The sequence below is a fragment of the Ursus maritimus genome, unplaced genomic scaffold (assembly GCF_017311325.1).
Source record: "Ursus maritimus isolate PB19 unplaced genomic scaffold, ASM1731132v1 scaffold_31, whole genome shotgun sequence".
NCBI lineage: Eukaryota > Metazoa > Chordata > Mammalia > Carnivora > Ursidae > Ursus > Ursus maritimus.
Window position 1 is genome coordinate 14497939 of NW_024425675.1, and position 21493 is coordinate 14519431.

The following is a 21493-nucleotide window of genomic DNA, read 5'->3' on the forward strand; positions in this document are numbered from 1 at the left end:
GGGTGAGCCTCTTTCTGTTGGGATCAAATTTCTGTTGGGATCAACTCACTCCTTGGCAGATCTCTTGGACCGTGTTCATTTCAAGTTAATCAAGTCCAGCTGACTTCTGTGGGGTCTACTCTTCCCACAGGTAAATTCATCACCTTTTCTTTCACTATAGACCTTCTACTTGCTGTGCTAGCAGCAAACTCCAGCAAGTTTCTTCTTCTTCTTCCTCTTCTTCTTCTTTTTTGAGAGAGAGTGCACAGGGCTGCGGAGGGGCAGAGAGAGAGGGAGAGAGAATCTTTAAGCAGGCTCCACACCCAGGGTAGAGCCAGACGCGGGGCTCCATCTCATGACCCTGAGATCATGACCTGAGCCGAAAACAAGAGTCAGATGCTTAAGTGACTGAGTCACCCAGGTCCTCCTCCAGCAAGTTTCTTATCTTCAGAATTTCTTCAAGTAGGCATCAGGCAGCAGTCTCTGTGTTTCTAAACTCAAGGGAACACATATCAGGTCTTTCAAGATATGTGTCTTCACACCATTCCAGGCCCCTTAATAGAAAGGGACCCGTGTATTTGTGAAGATTGGCAAGCACCTAGTTCCTGTCCTGGAAAGCATCCGCATGGTCTATGAGTGGTTCTCTGGAAGCCTTCCTTACTTGACTTGAGGTGGTGACAAGGGAGCTAAGATCAAAGATCACCAGACTTGTTTTGTTGTTGTTGTTTAAATAACCTGTTAGCGTGCTCGGTAGCGATCATCCCCTTTCAATCTGTGTTCTCATCTCTGAGGCTACGGTCAAAATTCTGTGTTGACAAAAGAAATCTCCTCACCTAACGCCTTATTAGGGTCTTCATCCTTTCATTTTATAAATGTTCATCTTTTCCTTGCCTCATAGTTGTGATATGGGTGGGGGTATGGAAGTGTTATTTTCAAAAAGGACAAGAATGTAAATAAATACCCGTTGTTGCTAAGGGAACAGTCTTCCTTTTAACCTTTTTTATGGAAGCTATTAACTTCACTTTCAAACCACAGAGAAAAGAGAAACAGCCTGTCCAAATTGCTAAGCACAGGGTCTTGAGAGGTAATTGGACTAAAGGATTAGAAAATTCTAGGCAAGAGGAGAGATGGCAAATGTTCTGTTCCCTGACTTCTTCTTTTTTTTATAATAATATTTTTTTATTATATTATGTTAGTCACCATACAGTACATCCCTGGTTTTTGATGTAAAGTTCCATGATTCATGAGTTGCGTATAACACCCAGTGCACCATGCAATACGTGCCCTCCTTAATACCCATCACCAGCCTATTACTCCGCTATCAAAAAGAACGAGTTCTCAACATTTGCTGCAACATGGACGGCACTGGAGGAGATAATGCTGAGTGAAATAAGTCAAGCAGAGAAAGACAATTATCATATGGTTTCTTTCATCTATGGAACATAAGAAGTAGGAAGACCGGTAGGAGAAGAAAGGGATAAAGAAAAGGGGAGTAATCAGAAGGGGAAATGAAGCATGAGAGACTATGGACTCCGAGAATGGGATAGGCTGCTCCCTGACTTCTGCACCATGCAGGCTGGATCGCTTATACGTGCACATATAGATATCCTAAGACTAAAGGTTAATTGTTGCAGGAGTCCTTCTCAACTAGGCCCTATTACTCTATTGTTCATTTTTTGAATGGGAAATGGCCTTTTTTTGCTTTTTTTAAGTAACATTCCCATGGCCTAGGTAGACACAAATGGTCCTCTGCAAATCCCAAGAATTATTTCTAGAAAAAAGCATAATATATGGCCTGGCGCTCGAAATACTTACACAAGCGGTGCTCACACACTAGCCACCCTTGAGTTCAGCTAAGTCACTTGTCATTGATTTGGTGGCTTCCTGGTCTGAGGTTGCCCCATGGAATCAAAATTGAGCCTATTGCTAATTGGTTGAACTAACTATTATAATCTCCCAGATTATCCACACATCTATATCCTGGGGTTTGCTAAACTACTATCTGGCAGCTGCTATGTCCACAGCAAGGCAGGATAGAAGCAATTCTAGAAACAGACATTCTGAGGAACCCACCTAACCTTTTTGCATAAATAGAACAGAGTGTTTTCAGATCTTTCTCTTTGGTCATTTGCTTGCGTGTTACATTCACAGGTTCAGGTCCCAAACCTAGGGAGTCTGGGAGCATCACGTACCATTATAAATCCTGGCCCATCAGCTCAGATAAATTGGCATCAGCCCCTTCAGCATTGGGAAATAAATGCATACAGGAATCTTCAAACAAAGTTCCACCCAACAGTTTGAGTCTTAACACCAAGTGCTTCTTACTGTAAAGGGGCCAGGGATCTCCTCGTAACCTCTGAATTCATTTTATTTTTAAACAGACCGTAGAGGTCAAGTTCAGTGTTATGGTAAGTTTCCAGGGTGTTCTCTATTTGTTCTCTACTTCTCTACTCTATTGTATTAATATCACAGAGAAACCAGAAATTGAAGAAAAGTTATTTTTTTTCCTTTGGTAAAAACTGTTCCGCAAATGTTCTTTCTGGCTTCTCTTCAGTTTTTGTTCTCTCTCTCAGAGTCTTCACTGTATACATTTGATTAATGTAGTTGACTGCTAATCGATATTAGCAGCCACGCTAGTAGAGATATTACTGACTTATAAATGATCTTTAAGATACATTCCAAGAAGCAATCACTTCTAGGGCTGCATTTGTTATCACAATGTTGACAACCTTGATATCAAGATTTTAATATCCGGTAGAGTAATGAAATTTCTACCCAACACAGATTTTCTCTGTCTTTGTACCATAATAACTAAATATACCTTCAGGTTGGTGAATGGTAATATTTTCTTGGCCTCCTTTCATATAAAGTGTCTTAAGAGAGTTTTTTTTTTTTCCAAGCCATAGGAGTTCCTAGACATGAGGATAAAGTAACAAAGGAGAGGTACTTATCTGAGAAGAAAAAAATGTCTTCTCTTAGCCTTCCAGTTGGTTCTTTGCTCCAGGTAGATAGGCTGCAGGTTACGCTTGGGCTCTCGGCTCTCATCAGCGGTTGACAGGGGCAATGACAAGAATCTAGCGAAAGAAAGTTCCCTTGTAGAAGTGAAGGCTGGAGAAAGGCTCAGAGGGAAGCTTGCCGATAAGATTGTTTCACAGGAACAGAAAGTCAGAGTATCGCAGGATCTCAAGTATGTGTGAATTACTGCAATTGCTAGCACCCGGGGGGGGGGGGGGGGGGGGATGACCCTCACTCCATTCATCTTGCTCCTGCTCTCTGTGCAACTCTCCTGGGATTCAGTGCTTTTTTTTCCCCCCTAAATATTTATTTCCTTCATTTTGTTTTGTGTATTAATACAAAAACAAGACGCCAGCTCTCATCGACCCTATTGGTATTAGTGGCCGGCACGATCAATTTTTGCATTCTGAAAAGTATTATCTTGCGGTGTCCAGACATATACTTCCAGGCATGTCAGATGTTATCTGATATAAATTATTACTGGAATTAGTCAATGCTGTGTTCAGAGCAACAAACTAGGCCCTGCTGATTTCCAGCTCTTGTTCGCTGGCAATTACATTCCATCCTATATTGACACCAGTCATGTGCAGAAGTCTGGTTTCGAAACTTCTGTGAGTCAAAGACCCACTTTTCTCTTCTCTTGATTTTCCAAGGAGTGTAGTGTGCCGCCACGCATAACTTGAATCGATATAATAAAAGGAAAATGAAAGAAAAATCTGCATTCTGGAGAAACATACTGTTTGGTTAACAAGGATTATTTTTTCATCTGTTAGTCTTGAGTTGTTGTCCTTTCTTCCATATGGTCTATTTTGCAATAAGTGTTTGAATAGAAAGGTCCTAAAGAAATGGATCTGTACGAAAACTCAAGGAAGGTACTCAAACACAGAGGAAGTTATTTATTTATTTTTTTTTAAAGATTTTTAGTTACTTATTTGACAGAGAGAGAGAGAGAGCCAACAATAGAGGGAACACAGGCAGAGGGAGTGGGAGAGGAAGAAGCAGGACCCCAGCGGAAGAGCCTGATGCGGCGCTCGATCCCAGGACTCTGGGATCATGCCCTGGGCGGAAGGCAGACGCTTAACAACTGAGCCACCCAGGCACCCCACAGAGGAAGTTATTCTAACCCCAGCATTCTGTAAAACACCAAGATCTAATAAACGAATGAGAAGCAATGAACACTTCGCTGAAGTCCTATTGATAAAAGTAGTCGGAGCTAATAGTTACTGCATTGCATGCATTGTATCTATTCTTGCTCACTGCAGCCCTGGGGGGCAGGCCAGGATCTGAAAGGTTAAGTAATTGGCCTAAGGCCCAGAAATTAGTAAGAGGTCCAGCTGGGATGCAAATCTACTAGCACCCTATCCGGAACCTGCACTCTACCTGTCTGGAAAACCCTGGAATCAGAGTCAGTCGTCAGAAATCTCATCAGGCGGTGGGCCTCTAGGTGTGGTTGGTTCTTCCCAGCAAGAGGTCGGAGGCATAGCTGAACTGGGGTTTGGCCTTCACTTCTGTTCCGTCCTAGGTACGGAATCCTATCCTCAGTGGGAAGGAACTGCTTAGGGTTAATTAGGTCAGTTATGGCAACTTGTCGTCTCAGGCCAAGAAGAGTAGATTCAAGATATAAAATTTTTAAAAAGCCTAATTAAGACTATGAAAAACAGAAAAAAAAAACCCCTAAAAACAACCTCATCATTAAACGCGGCAGACTTCCTTTCTTTAAACAGGAAAAGGAGAGTGGAATGGCCTATATTGCTTCAGTCTGACTTTCTGAAAATTCTGTCGAGGCCTGAGAGATTAGGGAACCGTCGGATTGAGAAGATTCATTAGTTAGGGAGCAACTGGGGTAAAAAGTACCCACGAACTGAAAAGCATACTGTGGGGCTTCAAGGAAACCAAGAGGAATTTTTTTTGAAATGACACTAGAAAAAGGAGCTGCAAATGAGAAGTTCCATCAAAGGTATGATGCAGGAAGACAGACATCAGAGAAAAATAAGACCCTTCTACTTAGCAGAGATTTTAGTGGGTCAGAAAAATGTGGAACACAGGACAAGAAAATCCTGTGAAACTAACACTATACCTTTCTGCCAATGGCGAAGACCACAGTCATAGATGGAGGTGTGTTTTATAAAATCGGTGGTAAAATGAGATACTGATGGGAAGGAGCAGTTGTCTGTGAGGTTGTGAAAGCCCTTTTACCTGTTTGCCAAAGACAAACAGTTGACATCAGATTCCTGGGTATTAATAGCCTAAGTTAATTACTAGGGCTTTTAAAGCCTAGTCGTCCCAGAACACTGTCCCTGGTACCAACTCTGTCTCTTTCTTCTATGTCATAGGGGCTTAGGCATCTACATTACTGAACAAGTAAAAAGAAATTGAGAATGTTCTAGATCTCATATATATAACTCATTATCTCACCTAATTTTTTCAAGCTATAATGCAAATTTTATTGCTAAGGGAAAGCTGGACTGGATGAGAAAATTGAGCTTCTACGCCAAGAATATGTATGGTGTCTATGTTTGTGAAATAGTTTAGTGGATACTCCAATCCCTGTGGTTAAGCATATAGAAGAATGTCTGTTCTGCATGCTTTATGAAATTGAATTGATCAGCATAGCTTACTGCTCTTGCATTTTTGAATTGATTTTATGCAAAAAGAATTTTGATCTTTCAAAGCTGTGATCATCGGAATGGCTTCTGTGGTTTGTCACACTGGGGGAATTGCCAGTTTGCCTTAGTAACTTACTTCTTCTTTCCACCTGCATCACATTCGCCCATTGGGGGGGGGGTGGTCCCTGAGGGCGAATGGAGCGTCTGGTTTTTTGTAGATTATGAATTATTTGATTCTTCTTTGCAATTAGGGGCCATTAGCTTAAGAAAAATAGAACGTAACAAAGAAGATGGAAGACAGAAGATTGGTGATCCGAGTCTATATTGTCTCTGGCAAGCCATACTCCCTTCTGTAACCCTCCTCAACTGTGGAACCAAGTGGTGAAATTCAAGGGGACTCTACTCATAAACTGTCTTTATCAAATGATCTTTGTAAAACCCATGGTGGTTCATCCTATGTATTGAAGATTGTCTCCATCTGAAATGCTCAAACCTTCATAACCAGATACTAGCATCCAGGCCTATGCTAGGATCCTGAGAATCTATAAAGTCAGCATGTTGAATTTTGAGATTAGAAATCAAAACCCAAGCAAGTACTCACATTATTTTATTTTATGGCCTCTTTATTCAACATAACACCCTGTCATGAATTTATATGCCTTCCTGGTTGAGAAACACAAGTATACTACTACTAACCACTTTTATAGAGTTTCACATTTTAAAATATGCTGTGGCCTTCCATGGAAAATATGGCCGTTTTTCTAAACTACTGATTTCAAAGTGTTCCCACTGCAACTGGTATTATTTTATTTGTTCTTGCCTTTTTTTTTTTTTTGAGCATAAAGAAAAGGAAAATAAAATGGAACATAACCTGGACTATTTTGTAACCAAAGCAATTGCTTTTTACCATTTTGAAATTTCTCATTCTCAAAACCTTTAAAAGTGCTATTTTAAAATAAGGACATTATATGAAAGTGTAGAAAAGGGGCCAAGTTATAAAAAAATCTTTTAAAAACATGCTTAGTAGCTTAAAAACTGGGAGTTCAATAGCAGAAATCAGCAACATGGGAGGTTGTGATCGTTGCATTAAAATAGCATCCGAAAACTGGCTGAGAATGACCCAGAGCTACTGCTCCCCAAAGGCAGGCACCGCGGCTTCCACAGCTCCTGCAGGGGACCATCGAGGTACTTCTGAAATAGAAATCCATTTCCTCAAGAGGCTGGATGTATCGTTGCTGGAAAGGAATTGTTCTTTAATTCGTTGAACCCAAATTTGTCCTTTACAATCCTTGCTTTATTCCCATGGCTAGGACATGACTGCAGCCTAGGACCTTCTGAGCTTGGAGGCAAAATCCATGACCCACTTTCGGTGTGCACTTACCCTTGCTGAAGGGAGATCAACTGGTTTATATTTTATTGTTATCATCTAGGTCTTTGTGAGTATGGGCCCATATGAAAGCATTTGACTATCCGGGGTGGGATTGGGTCGAGCAGATGCCGCCCAGGCAGAGTGAGAGCTTGAAGCAGCAGCTCATACTTTGGAACTTGTGATCTGAAGGGCAGTTACAGTGCGAAAGCCCACAGTTTAAGAAGTGATACACAGCCCCTCCTCGTGGGCATCATTCCCACAAGTCCAACATCAAGGGTATAAGCAGCCGGACTGGGGGTTGGTGTTACCCACAAGGTCAAGTTCAGTGACTGGTCCTCAAGATGTGAAACCAAGGACGGTAGTTGTCATCTCAGAAGTCCACGGATCAGAAAATGGCCGATACTCCTGGTGGAGTCATTCTACTAAAATAGATGAAATGGCTTCATGGGCTTCTCAGCGCTTAACTGCTGTTCCAATCAGTGCACATTTAATGAAGGGCATAAAAATTAATTAGTGTAAACTGTAAATGCTGAGTAAGCTGAAAATAGAGGGGTGAAGAAGGTGACTGCTATGTTTTGTTTTTTTTAAGAAAAAGGAGAGTTGCTTTCATTAGAAATGACTTTGGGAATGACAAGTGTTATGTAAAGAAAAAGGGAATATTAGTTCTTTTCACACATAGAGTAATGATGTTTAAAATTCACAGTGGAAAATAAAACCTAAGTCACTTATGAAAATTGTTACATGGCACTTGAATTTCACAATATTTCCACATATTGTATATGATGAACTATTAACATAAAAATAGAGGGATGATTAAAACTGTCCAATTAGCTTTGAACCTGTTGTAAAGCACAGAAATATTTCTGATTTTTTATGTTTAGGCTTTAAAAAAGCCGGAAAGAGATCACAGTATGCTAGACTAGAAAGGATTTTATATAATATCTAGTTCATCCCTTTTGGCATTGAGTAAGCACAAATCATTTTTGAAAAGAGATGGGAAGAAACAAAAACACACTTAAGCACCAAAGCAGAACAGAAACTGGTCACCTTTTATGTCCAACAACAATTTCCAACTCTTCTGAGTTGCCTTGAATATAACTTCTCCTTCTTCACTCCCTCTCCTTCCCCCTCCCTGTCTTGCCCCCCACCTCCTCCCTCTTCCCTTTTCTCCTCCATTTCTTCTTTTTCCCCTTCTTTTTTCTCTTCTCCTCCTCCTTCTTCCTCTTTATCCTCCTTACTTCCGGTTCTTCTCCCCCTCCTCTTCCCCCTCCCCCTCCCTATCCTCTTCCTCCTTCTTCTTTTCCTTCTCCTCCTCCTCCTCTTCCTCCTTCTTTTCTTCTTCTTCTTCTTCTTCTTCTTCTTCTTCTTCTTCTTCTTCTTTTTCTCCTTCTTCATTGTGAACAATTTCATTGTTCTTTAAATAGCTTGTCTAGCAGGTTGACCATACATACTAGCTTACCTGGCACAATCCGTCTTGGATTATAGCAGTTGCCCCAGGGTCTACCCAGATTTTGTCCAAATTCTTGTAACATAGTTTTTTATTATTAAATAGTTGTGTTGTTATGGTCCTTAATTATTACTATTAGTCTTACTATTAATATTTACATTTAAAATTAGGCTAGAGGTTGATAGAACTTCATTTTATCCTCTATTTTTTGCTATGTTCTCATCTACATTATGTTAAAAGCGTGGGTGAAGAGTTCTCCCTTCTAACAAAGGGAGAGAAAATATTCTTTAAAAATCCAAAGAGAAATTAAGCAGCTGAGGAATGGGATAACTGAACTGAAAAATTTGCTAGCGGGGTTCGACAGCAGATAAATCAAAATACCTGTAGAGTGTACACACAAACATGGAAAGGAATCAAAGCACAGCAATAAAAAATCAACGGAACACAAAGGAAGACAGCAAGAGAAGAAAAAGCAGACAGAATAGCTACGAGACTAACAGCAAACAGCTAACAAAATGGCAGCAGTAAATCCTTTTCTGTAAATAAACATTTCAGATATAAATGGATTAAATTCCCTAATCAAAAGAAAGAAAGTGGTAGAGTGCATTTAAAAAAGTAACCCATCTATATGCTGCCTACAAGATGCTCTCTTTAGATTTAAGGATATACATAGGCTAAAAGTGAAGGGTTAGAAAAAGGTACACCATGCAAATGGTAACCAAAAGCGAGAAGGGGGTGGCTATACTTACATCAAATAAAATAGACTTTCCAGAAACTATCAAAGAGACAAAAAAAAAAAATCCATAATGATAAAAGGATCCATTCACCAAGAAGATATAACAAATATAAATACATACGCACCTGACATCAGAGTAGCTAAATATATAATATATAAAACATTAACAGACTGAAGGGAGAAGCAGGCAACAATACAGTAATAATAGATTTCAACTCTCCACTTCCAATAGTGGATAGAACATTTGGAAGAAGGCCAGTAAGAAAACACAGGACTTGAAGGACAGTATAGACTGCATGGACCTGACAGACATAAATAGCAGATTGCACCCAACAACAGCAGAACACACATTCTTCTCAAGCACACATAAATCTTTCTCAAGGATGGATCACATGTTGGGTCACGAAATGAGTCGCAGCTGAAATTATACCAACTAACTTTTCTGATCACAGTGGAATGAAACTTGGAGTTAATAGCAGAAGGAAAAATGGGAACTTCAGAAAAATGTGGAAATTAACGACACTCTTGAGTCACTACTGGGTCAAAGAAGAAATAAAAGGGGAAATTAGAAAATATCGTGAGACAAAAACTCCCCAAAATACAACATACCAAAACTATGGGATGGAGCCGAAGCAGTTCTAAGGGGGAGCAGTAAACACACAAATTAAAAAAGAAAAAAGACCTGGAATAAAGTCTAACTTTATAGCTTTAGGAAGGAGCTAAAACAAGAAGAATGAACCAACACTGAAGTTAGCGGAAGGAAGGAAATAGCAAAGATTAGACCAGCAAGAAATTGAATAGAAAATAGAAAAAAAATTAATGAAACTGAGTTGTTTTCTTAAAATGATTAAAAGTTGACAAACACTTAGCTACACTAAGAAGAAAAGAGAGGAAACTCAAATAAATAAAAGTAGAAACAAAAGAAGAGTCATTATAACTAATGGCACAAAAGCAGAAAGGATCAAAATGGACTACTATGAACAATTATTGCTAACCAACCGAATAACCTAGAGGAAATGGTTATCATATGTTTGAAGAAACAGAATTCCCATATGATCTCACTTCTGGGTATATATCCAAAAGAACTGAAATCAGGATCTTAATATTCACAATAGCTAGGATGTGGAAACAATCTAAATGTCCATGGTTGGATGGATACACAAATGTGGTATGTAAATATAATGAAATACTACTCAGTCTTAAAAAAAGAAGAAATATTGAATAAACAACATTTCCAGCTTTCCCCATGTATCTCTCCTTAAGCCACTTAAAAATCAAATATGCCTGTATTTGCCACTAACACTTTAGTATGAATTAAAAGGGGGTATAACATTCCTCAAAGAAGGACATTTCTAAGAGAATGGAAGTTAAAAGGAGGGGTGATTTATGGAAAGAAGGGAAGTAGGGAATACCTTTATCTGATTCTTGACTTTTCCCATGGCCAAACTGCCTTAGGTGCTTGAGACTTTTGCCCAAGTGAACCCTGTCTTTGAGCAAAAACCTCCCAGGGTGAGGACATTTTCCCTCTGACTTTGGGAAATACCTTTTAAATTAGTCCAAGCACTCAGAAATCTTAAATAGATTGCAGAATTTAGTGGAGCGATTACTGAATGAATTGAGTTTTTGAAGGCAGGTAGGCAGGAGAGCTAGGAAAATCTGAATGCTTCCCGGAACTCACTCAATCTAATTTGCATAGCCTCCTGTGTTCACATGCACACAGCAGTGGAGGAGACGTATTTGTTGTTCTGATTTGCAGATGGAGATACTAAGGATTAGAGAGGTTGCCTAATAAGATTTTGAGTCAGTATTTGAACTCAGGTCTTCAGATCTGAAAGACCATTTTTTTTTCACTACTGCATACTGATTATACTTTTAAATGTCTCTCGATATTAACCAACTCAATTTCAAAATACCTGGCCATTCCTAACCAGTAAACATTAGTCTAAGATAAATATTTTTGTGAAATGCTGTATACTATGTTCTCTTATGGGGTATTGTATCTTATGAGAAATCCTATGATACAGAACTCCCTAACTTACTTTCAACCAGTGGCTTCCCTCCAAACAATGGCTCAGTATTGTTTCTTAGAACTCAATTTGGGAAACAGTGTCCAATGAATGGGTTGTTATGATTTAAAGAATAATGGGCAAATATTAATTAGCTTCTATTTATTTGTACCCTTCCTCTTTCTTTCCAAGGGTTAATTTGCTCCTGAAAAACCCCTCTAAAGTAAATGTTCAAGTCAAATATATAATTACCATTAATTTAAATAGAAAAACTTTTGAAGCATTCTTAGGTCCCCAAATTGGTACCGACTTATACCAACAGAAAACTGAAATGTATGAAATGGAGCTGATTAAATGAACAGTTGACATTAGCGATTGTGCTGTAACAGTCAGTGGACTCTCTGTGATGATTCTGTAATATCTATACTATAACATACATAGTATCTATAATATCTTCTAGGCTTGCTTACCCAGCTCTTGCGTGGTTGACTTAGGTAATAAATGGTATGTAGTATGTAGGAGGCTTAGGACAAAGCTCACAAAAAGTGCCAACATAGAATACACTATGTCTTTATAATTAACCATTTAATAAAAAAAAGAACCAAACAGAAAAGTAGAGGCCAAGGAAATCAATGAAAGCAAGGCACCCATTCCATGAGATTCTCATGACTATGAAATGTGCCAGCCATGAGCATCCGGGAAGAAGAACCACATGCCACATGTGGCAACAACACAGTGTGGGGGCGATGAGAGGTGGCTCTTGGCTTATTGCACCTGCTGCTCAGCGGGTGAAATCTAAACTTGAGAGGAACTGTGCTGTGGTGAGAGGTATGTATCCGCGAACCTCCTCTCCTAATTAAATTCTTTTTTTTTTTTAAGATTTTATTTATTTATTTGACAGACAGCCAGCAAGAGAGAGGGAACACAGGCAGGGGGAGTGGGAGAGGAAGAAGCAGGCTCCCAGCGGAGGAGCCCGATGTGGGGCTCGATCCCAGCACTCTGGGATCACGCCCTGAGCCGAAGGCAGACGCTTAAGGACTGAGCCACCCAGACGCCCCTCCTAATTAATTTCTTGTCATCCAAATGGATTTATCCCGGAGTACCGTCATGACGCCATCCAGCTAATATTGACATTCTAGCCCTTTTCTTATTTGATCTTTGCAGTAACCCTGAGGAGGCGGTGTCGGGGGCTTACCACTGAATTTTCTTTCAGTCCGGTTTGTTTGCTATTTTGGGCTATTGTCTTAGCTCTTCAACTCTGGCACCTCCCACACCAGAGGCTTCGAAGTCTTGGCTTTAGATCTTTGAAAACTCTCATTTATTGTGACCCTTAACATAAAGGCACTCTTGGGTTCTTATTAAAGAGAGCTAGGGCTCTGGAGCGGGGCGCCCGGGTTTCTTTAGCTGCAAAGTGTACGAGCAACCCAACTCTGAGAGCTTTTGGGAGATGAAAGAGTTAATCAATGAAAAGTGCTTGCAACAGTGCCCCGCAGCTTATAGCCCCGGAATGGTAGCCATTACTCTCAGCCATCACAAGTGACAGGTACTTACTGAGCTGGGGCTGTGAGCCCGGCCGTGCCCTCGAAGGGCGCACCCACACTCGGCTCCTTCCCTGCGAAAGCTTCCGCCCACGGTGGAGACACAATAGTGCAGGGAAGAGAGACCCTTGAGAGCTTCTATTCTGTATTTATTTTTAAACAGCTTTATTGAGGTATAGTCGGTATACAATACATTGCACATATTCAAAGCGAACGATTTGGTACATTTTGGTATATGTCTGTACCCATGAAACAATCACCACCATCAAGATAATGAACAAACATACCCATAATCCCCCGAAGTTTTCTCACGCCCCTTCAACACCCCTACCTCTCCCCGCTCCTACGTCTCTCTTTGAGTATCCATAGGTACGCTTCCTGTCACTATAGACTAGTTGTCATTTTTCAGAATTTTGCTCAGCATCGGTATCCTGAGATTCAGCCACACTGCCGTGTGTCGTGGTCACATGTTCATTCCTTTTTATTGGGGACAGGTAGTATTCTGCCGCACAAATACGTCATACCTTGTGTATTCGTCCATTGCTGATGGAAATTTGGGTTCTTTCTAGTTTTCTCACTCTTACCAACAAAGTTGCCACAAACTTTTTTAAAATAAAACATTTGAAGTGTACAATTTAATGAGTCTTGGATGGATACACCTGTGAAACCATTGCCACGGTCAAGATACAGAACGTTTCTCATGATTTGTCACAAGAAATTTCCTCATGTTTGTCTGCAGTCCTTCCTGGCCCCAGGCAGCCACCAATCTGTCATCTACTGCCACCTAGTAGTTTGCATGCTGGAGAATTTTCTATCAATGGCATCACGCAGTATGACCGCTTTTGTGCTTATCTTCTTTTATTTAGTGTAATGATTTTAAAATTTGCCCTTATAATTGTGTTTATCAGTATTCTACTCCATTTTATTGCTCAGTAGTATTCCACTGAATGAAATACCATAATTTGTTTATTCATGTAATAAACATTTGTGTTGTTTCCAGTTTTGTGCTATTGTCAATAGCTACTAAGGTAATTGTAGAGTTCTGTGCAGACCTAAGAATTTCATTTTGTAAGTTCTGTGAAGACTGAGCCTACACAGAAGCGGGTTGGTTACTGCTGAGCATAGTTTCTTCTGAACTCGATTTCCCATCGTATGAACCCTGTGAATTTGTAACTAGTTACATTTTTCCCTTTGCTTTTCTCTCTAGAGCGCTGGGAGGTAAACTTGGATGCCAGTTCTAGCAATCATTCAAGCTGTTACTGGGTGTAGATTTTGTGTGCTAACATTATCCCTGACTTATCTTACCTTCTATCATGATTTGTACTCTCACCCTAATTTTATCATTGAAGTTTTGTTACAGCATGTATTTTATAAGGTACCTCAAATCCACTATTCTTTTTTTTTTAAGATTTTATTTATTTATTTTTAGAGAGAGAGAGAGAGAGAGAGAGAGCCTGAGCGAGGGGAGGGGCAGAGGGAGAGAATCTTTCAAGCAGACTCCCCATTGAGTGGGGATCCCGGGATGGGGCTTCATACCACAATCCATGAGATCATGACCTTAACTGAAACCAAGAGTCAGACGCTTAACCAACTGAGCCACCCAGGTGCCCCTCAAATCCACTTTTCAAAGGAGGTAAAGTAGATCAAAGCATTAAATCTGGCATGATTTTAAAGACATCAGAAAAGCTTGCTCTGCACTCAAATAGCTTTCCTTTCTACTCATCAGGAATGCTTGAAATTTTTCCATTAGAGATTCATTCCTTTGCATCAAGAAGTATTTCCTAATCAGATGAAATCCTCAGAAAAAAAAGAGAAGACACCTTAATCTCAAGTCACAGAAAAGTAGATTTGTTTACCTGAACTTTTCCAAGTGGACGGCTTGAGGTTGGGGTGGACAGGAGGGAAGATGGAACGGGTAAAACAAGGAGTCACCCTATTATGAAAAGAGAAAAGGTGCTAGGAAGGCATTGAAAGGAAGGAAGTAGAAAGGAAGCCACCATTTTATTTGATTTCATTCATCTTCTTGCTGAGAAGTAAGAATTTCATATTTATTTATTTATTTATTTATTTATCTATCTATTTATTTATTTATTGCCTTTTGGGGCAGGGAATCTTCACAAGGTGAGAATTAAGTAACAATGGAAACTGCTGTTTCTTTGCTGACTTACCTGAAAAGCTTTGATAACTGAAGCATCACAATGGAATAAAAATAAATGTAAAGGGTCCCAATTTAAAGTCACCCAGTTTAGAGTGGAAATCATTTATTTGTATTTTGTTCCATGCAGTGTAAAGCTGACATGATGTTAGCTGAAGCTGGGACAGGCAAAATAGAGACTGCCGTGGAGGGAAAATCCTATTTATGTGCTACAAAAAAGTTGGTGCCAGATACAATGGCCAATCATGAGTACACACCCCAAGATCAATAAGCTCGGAAAGGAGTCAATGTAGTGCCTGAAAGCAATTCTACAGAGGAGAATGAGAGAGAAAGAGACTCCCCACCCCCAAACAAATCAACCAAACAAAACCGTGCTAATGTGAATGAGAAACTAGATGTCAGAAGAAGTATTAAGTGCTGGGAAGGGTGATTCAGGCAGCAGGAAAAAAAATAGATAAGCAAGCAGCTGAATTGTAGATGAGAGCACTAGACAGTTGCACACTCCTTGCTGATGAAAGTCTTGTTGATGGAAACAAAATTCCTTGACATTGAGATCTTGCAAATATGTTCCCTTTAGAGATGCAAGTCTAATGTCGTTCCACGGCTTGGTAAATTTAAGCTAAATGACTCGATAGTCTTGTATTTGATTAAAAGTCCATTTTTGTAGCTACCAGGAGAGAAGGCAATTAGGCACTCCTCCATTCTAGACAACGGGCTAGAAAGGGAAAAATAAACAGTAGTAGGTTCTCGGAGGCAGTGGCTTATTGATAAGTTTTCTGCGTGAAGCTAAGTTTCTATTATCACTTAGTACTGAATCCTGATCTCAAGTGGGAGGTGGCATTTCCTTTTAGAACCAAGCTATAAATATTCTGGGTAAGGAAATGCAACTAGGAAACATACAAGGTATAAACAGATGTACATTACGGCATTTTCTATGGAAGGGGACTTGTGGGATAGTTTAATTGTATCACCCCCACAGTGTGGGAGCCTGAAAGGATTACAGTAAAGTGCTTCATGAATATTTATTAAAGTGGTAAATAAGGATGGCTAGATGGCTCTCTAGATCTCAATGCAGCAGTATCCCTGGCAAAGGAAACTAATGTTGGAAATTGTGAAGTTATTGCCACATGTGTCAGAGAATCAGATTACTCACAAATGGCACAGCCATCCAGAATCGTAGCTGTTCTCCCCCAAATCACAATTATATTTTACTACCCACTCCATTCTCATCTGGTTGCTGCCACTTCCCTTCATGGCCTGTGGAGCCCCCAGTTTCCCTTCCTCAGACCCGCGGGGGGGCGGATATGTTATGCAGAGGCTGGGTTTTGCAAAGCATGCCTTGGGTCTCCAACGTGTCTAGGATGCATTGGGCAGAAAGTTAGTTATTTGAGGCCTCTCCACCTGCAATTGGATGTCTTTCCTCTGACCTATGGGCTCTTTTGAGCACTCACAGCTTCCCTCCTTTGCTTTCCCCACTGCCTGGGAGCCTCATGGGGTCCACATACCCTGTGTGTTCTATGGTTTCCTTGGAAAACCTTACCCTGTTGCCTGTCAGTCAGGTGCTGAGGTGTTATGGGATATAACCAACATTTAATAGTTTGTGAGGATCTCTTATTTTTCTGATACAAAGGAGTCTATATCTTTTATGTCCTGTGTTAGGCACCTGGGAGCTGTTCTGGGTAGCAGTCCCAATATACCAACATTTGTAAGTTGCAGTAATTTCTTATATATTCATGGATTCTACTTAAAGGTTTTTTTTTGTTGTTGTTTCTTTTTTTTAATTTCAAGAGTCACAGTTTTAAGTATCTTTATTTTAGACTTCCCATTTTGCCCTATATGCTAGGAGGACATTGAAGATCAGCAAAATTCTCCTGCTGATAAATCCCAACGTTTAATCTTGAGGACTGATTTATCTCTCCTTTCCCAGATCAAAGCTAAGATTAGCAAGCTCTTCTAAATTGAATTCATGGGTTGACCCTTTCGGATTGGAGTCTTTCCTGATCCATTTTAAATTTATGTTTAAAGCCCAAAGATGGCAATATTATTGTCTTTCAAAAGGGAAGGAGAAAGGAAGGAAGGAATCTCTTATATTTTGTGCTACAGCTTAGCTAAGAATCTGTAGTAATTGCTAGACGGACTCAGTCATTGAGGACTTACTAAATGCTTGTTGGATTGAACTGCATTGAACTAAGGTCTATTTTTGAGTAATTAGAATCTTGCTTTCATGCATACTCTGTGTGATTTTTAAATCCTAGTGTTTTCCCAGGCACATTTCTGCCAAATAATGTGACAATCAAGATTTTGGGGTCCTGTTCTTGTCCCTAAATCTTCTTAGTATGTTAGCCTTATCAGGTAACGTCATTTATCCTATAAGCTCATTTCTGGACTTGAATCGAAGTGCGGCTTCTCTAGCACCTTCTCTTACTTCACAAAAGCTCTTTGAATCCAGAGGAAAGTTATTTGTACATCTCCAGGCTGCAGTATGGGTCCCCCAAAAGCCACGGTTGTAGCTTGTTTCCACCATCTTGAGGAGACGTGGTTGGTAAACACTGCTTACACTGTTTCGTCTATATCGTTGTGTTTAGTTGGCTGGTGTGTAAGTCAGGCAGCACCAAAGGAATCAGCAATTTATGTCATTTTGCATTTCACGTGGTTAAGGTTTCCCAACCCAGAGAAGCAGTATTTGCTCCTATATGGTTTTCCTTTGGGTCATTGACCTTTGTGTCATGAAGATAGTGTCGTCTCAATATTTGTCTCCATCTTCAAGGTTCTCAAAGGAAGTTTAAAAACAGTGCTTGCTGGGGTGTCTGGGTGGCTCAGTTGGTTAAGCAGCTGACTCTTGATCTTGGCTCAGGTCATGATCTCAGGGTCATGAGATCAAGCCCTGCATTGGGTTCTGGGCTAAGCATGGAGTCTGCTTAAGATTCTCTCTCCCTTTCTGTCTGCCCCTCCCTCTCTTAAAAAACAAAACAGAAGACCCCCGCCCCCCAAAACAGTGCTTGCTGCTTTTCACCCATGCTGTCTTGTGCTTCTTTTCACAGCACTTAATAAGATAGGAGACACATTGGGTTTCTGGTAGGCAAAGGAATTTTACTCTCTTTATGTTCTTTTTAGCAGCATATAGCTATTTGGTATATCACTGGAGACCAAAGCTAAGACCTCATTTTCACAAGTTATTGATATTTTAATGCACCCATAACATGTTATCTATCTATCTATCTATCTATCTATTATCTATCTATCTATCTATCTATCTATCTATCTATCTATCTATCATCTATCTATTTTCCAAATCCATACTGACAGTCTTTGCACTGTGTCCTCATTGAAATCAACCAATAATAAGATTCTGAGTGGAGACTATGAGGAAAAACTCCTATTTAAAATGTAAAAACTTTATTCAGTTGTAAATTGGAAAAGCCTGGTAAAGATGCACCTTCCTGCTTTGGTCTCTGCTTTCCTTTAATTTGAGAAGGAGCCTGTTCCTGTCACAGGGATAATGGACTGGGGGAAGGAGGCGTGGCTGGAGGAAGCATTGATAACGTTCAGCTCCTTCAGGGTCCCTTCACAGTTTTTAAGGACGTGAATTCCTAGAACATCAGAACACACCCATGTTCAGATATCAATATTCCAATTTACCTCAAAGCTAAATATAAATTAAAAAATGTTATGCTTTTGTTGTTAATAATGGCATCACCGCCCCCGTCAACACACTGCAACTTGGGAACTGAAAGACCATCTCTGCTCATCAATTTCTCATCTCAATTAGGGTTGTCAGATTTAGCAAACAAAGATACAGGGCGCCCAGTGAAATTTGAAGTTCAGATAGATAATGGGTAGTTTTTGAGGGTAAGTACGTTCTATGCAATACATGGACAAGTGTTGCATGGGGCGTACTTAATACTTTTGTTCTTTTGTATCTGAAAGTCAAATGTAAAGGTATTTTTCTGGCAACTTGCATCTTAATGTAGCCAAATAATCCAATCAGAACCAGTCTTCACTCCCCCTTCTCCTTGTCACTCTCTGGTTCTGAAATTTTGAATGAGTACAGGGTTGCTTAGAGTATCACGCCGAGAATCCCACCAATTCAGTATTATTGGCATCTGCCAATAGAGGTAGAGGTCTTTAAAAAAAAAAGAGGTATAAAAAGGGAAATCTGACTTCTTGACTACAGCAATTCCCATCTACAATCCCTTCCCAGTTCACCCTAACGCAAGTCGTTAGCACGTGGTCTTTTGCAGCTGGCTGGGCCAGCTGTTGTTATCAGGATTCAGGTGGGGACAGAAGGACATTTACAATTTCTGTGTCAGAATGCCTTCGCAAACCTTGGTAAGTAAATACGCAGCAAGCAGGTGATGCAGAGAACCAAGGGAAGAGTTGAAAACAGAATCTCATCACTTGGGCAATTGTAAAATGCAAAATCTAGGCTGTGGTGTAAAATTCTGGACTGTAGTGCCCGCCATTTGCTTTTTCCCAGGTGGGATATTTTGTCTTTAGAATGCAGATATGTGAGGTTTATATTACCTACAGTGTCTTTGCAAATGGGCCATCAGGGCCACTCAGAGGTATAAATGCGTCCACCAAAATGGTCAAATTACTAAATTATCCTCCTGATTCCCATGTTCAGCCTCATTTTCTGAGTCATAAGTTCGGAGAACACAGCCATTACTTTTGAAGCTTCCACTGCTAAGTGTCCAGACCTGAGGCACTCAGGACTGTGCCTCCCACCAAAGTACGGTCTATAATTACCTCAGAGACACCACTTAGGCCCGGCTCTTCTTCTGTCGGAGGCCTGTGAAGTTCCTGTGCTTTGTACTTGAAGGCTAATGACTAAATCTCCTGGCAGGGCCACTGGGGACCCAGGGTAAAATGAAACCATCATCGCTATAAAACCTCTGGAACTGGGTTCAACTTCTGACATCTGTTGAATGATGCATTCTTTTTGAAAAGTTACTCATTTGAAGTCTTTTCCAAAAGCCATAAAAAATGTCCTTCAATTTCACTCTCAACTCAGGGTAAAACAATTTTTTTCCCTTTCCAAACCAAACCTAATCTTTCGGAAGAGCTCAAGGATGTCCAGAAACAATTTCCACGGAGCTTCTCAACCAGGACACCTGGGGGACAGGGTAAGTATCAAGGCACAACTTGCCGAATGAGTTCTTGGCCAAAATGATTTGATTTCCACTTACACTTGAGGAGAACAAGTGAGTTATTCTGTTTTCATGGTCATTGCTAATTGGATCACTTCTGGGATGTGACCAGAGCTTCATGGAGAGGTCTAAGAAGTCCAAGCCTTATTCTTTAAATATTGAGTGCATACTATAAAGCCTTTAGTCACTTCCCATTAGCTACCAAATAATGTTCCAACTCCTTAGCCTGACTTTTAAGAGCTCTGAGAATTTTCAGAGTTGGTCCATAATGACATTTCACCAAGGCAGTCTTTCACTGTGAGGGACTGTCCTGGACATGTTTGGCACACGTGGCCTTCCTGTCATGCTGACAACCAGATGTTTCCAAATGCTTTCCAGGAGTTGGTAATGTCCCTAGACAGAATGACCCTTTCAGAGTATGGCCTCAGTTTACCATTCCCACCTGTTATTCAGCTGGGTGAGTACCATGCTCCAGACATCGTATTTACTATTTGCTGCTGCGAAGATTAAAGGGGATAAATTTAAAAAGCAGCTCGTACACTCTTTGCACAAAGTAAAGGCTCTGTATGCGCAGGCTCTCCGCTGTATTGGTGCCAATTTCGTGCATAACTTTGATCTTACTTTCCATCCATCTGGGTGGAATACCCTCTTCTGACCTCTGTATGTCCAAACCCTACCTTCTCTTAGGTACAACTTAAATGACACACGAACTCTCTCTTACTCTATTTTCTCAGTCTTTCACTGCTCATGGTCTTTGTTAGGCACTCAAAGACATAGCTGGAAAGACAAATGAAATAGTGTTTCCTATGAGGGTATGATGACAAAAAGAAGTCTAGGCTTCAGGAGTAGCAAAGGAAGAGTCTTCATGGAAGGGTTTCTACAAAAGCAATGCTTGGGTCAAATTTTGAAGAAGGCAAAGGGTTGATTGGATGAAAAGGGAGATGGAAAGAATATTCCAGCTAAAGGGAAAAAGAATGAACAAAAGCATGGTGGTGGGTAGTTCATTTCGGTGGAAGTAAACAGAACATAGAGAGAGGAGTTGAGAAATCAGACAGAGAATACAGCCAGGAGTCAAATCACAAAGGGTGTTATGTGATGAGCTGTGGAGTTTTGACTTCATTCTGCAAGTTATGAGAGTAGTTGGAAGATTTTATTTCACTAATTATCTTTCTCTGTCTTACATTATAATTACATATTTATATGCACATTTTTTCAAACTAGACTTTATCTGCTGCATGGGCAGAGTCTGTATTTTATATTTTGGATTCATGAATGAATGAAATAATGAGCATTTTAGAATTTTTTTCTTATCTAAAGAATGCTGATTCCTTTGTTTCATTTTAATAGACTGATGAGGACTTTGGATTTATCTTTAAGCTTATTTAGCAAGTAACTTTTGTGTGTGAGCCGTTGGCTTCCAGTTACTTTGGCATTGATGGTCAGCTGTGAGTAGAATCGTCTCTTCTTTGTTCAATTATTCATTTTCATATTC